At 53.5% G+C, this 1608-nt stretch overlaps 1 pseudogene; it reads left to right on the top strand.

Moving 5' to 3' along the window:
- Positions 1 to 242: 242 nt before the first annotated feature.
- Positions 243 to 1239, top strand: LOC147708498 (uncharacterized; annotated as a pseudogene).
- Positions 1240 to 1608: the final 369 nt, after the last annotated feature.

The raw sequence follows: 1608 nt of genomic DNA, 5'->3' as shown, positions 1-1608 counted from the left end.
TTCCAGGCAGGGCAATGAGAGAGTGCAGAGCATGTCCATGAGAAGCTGCACAACCAAGGGGCAAGAAGCAGCACAGTTCCAGGCAGGCCAACGAGAGAGTGCAGAGCATGTCCACGAGAAGCTGCACAACCAAGGGGCAACAAGCAGCACAGTTCCAGGCAGGGCAATGAGAGAGTGCAGAACATGTCCACGAGAAGCTGCACAACCAAGGGGCAACAAGCAGCACAGTTCCAGGCAGGGCAATGAGAGAGTGCAGAGCATGTCCACGAGAAGCTGCACAACCAAGGGGCAACAAGCAGCACAGTTACCATAGAGCATGTGGCCAGAACAGAGCAGTTACATATGAGGCAGCACAAGTGAGGGGCACATGGCCTCAGAACTCAAACAGGGCCTGTGGCCAGAATAGAGCAGGTACAGCTGAGGCAGCACAAGTGAGGGGCACATTGCATCACATTACTAACAGGGTCAGTGGCCAGAATAGAGCAGGTACATCTTAGGCAGCACAAGTGAGGGGCACAGTACATCACATTACTAACAGGGCCAGTGGCCAGAATAGAGCAGGTACATCCGAGGCAGCACAAGTGAGGGGCACAGTGTATCAACAGTCCATGGTACAGAACAGAGCAGGTCCATCTGAGGCAGCACATGGGAGGGCACAATGCAGCAGCAGAACAGCAGCAGGGCAATGTTCACAACAGAGCAGGCACAACTGAGGCAGCACATGAGAGGGGCAAAGTGCATCAACAGTCCATGGTACAGAACAGAGCAGGTCCACCTGAGGCGGCACATGGGAGGGGCACATGGCATTACATTACTAATAGGGCCAGTGGCCAGAACAGAGCAGGTACATCTGAGGCAGCACAAGTGAGGGGCACAGTGCATCAACAGTCCATGGTACAGAACAGAGCAGGTCCATCTGAGGCAGCACAAGTGAGGGGCACAGTGTATCACATTACTAACAGGACCAGTGGCCAGAATAGAGCAGGTATATCTGAGGCAGCACAAGTGAGGGGCACATTGCATCACATTACTAACAGGGCCAGTGGCCAGAACAGAGCAGGTTCATCTGAGGCAGCACAAGTGAGGGGCACATTGCATCACATTACTAACAGGTCCAGTGGCCAGAATAAAGCAGGTACAGCTGAGGCAGCACAAGGACGTGTGTCATGCGGACAGTCCCATGAACAAGAATATTGCAAGCGTGGTTACAACGAACAGTCCAGACATCAAGTGCAATGAGATTGAGTGATGGGAACTGCACCCCAAAGCACAGAATCAGGTGGACTGTGGGACCTCGTAGCTTCGGACACAGTGGCAGGACCTGATACAGGAGTGTGAGAAACAGCCACAGCTCTAGTGACTGACACATGAGCGACAGACCCTGACACACTGCCAGGACCTGATAAAGGAGTGTGAGAAACAGCCACAGCTCTTGTGACTGACACATGAGCGTCAGACCCTGACACACTGCCAGGACCTGATACAGGAGTGTGAGAAACAGCCACAGCTGTAGTGGCTGACACATGAGCGACAGACCCTGGCACACTGCCAGGACCTGATACAGGAGTGTGAAAACAGCCACAGCTCTAGTGACTGACACATGAGCGA

The sequence above is a fragment of the Lissotriton vulgaris genome, chromosome 6 (assembly GCF_964263255.1).
Source record: "Lissotriton vulgaris chromosome 6, aLisVul1.2, whole genome shotgun sequence".
Lineage (NCBI taxonomy): Eukaryota > Metazoa > Chordata > Amphibia > Caudata > Salamandridae > Lissotriton > Lissotriton vulgaris.
This window is presented reverse-complemented; position numbering and strand designations above follow the sequence as displayed.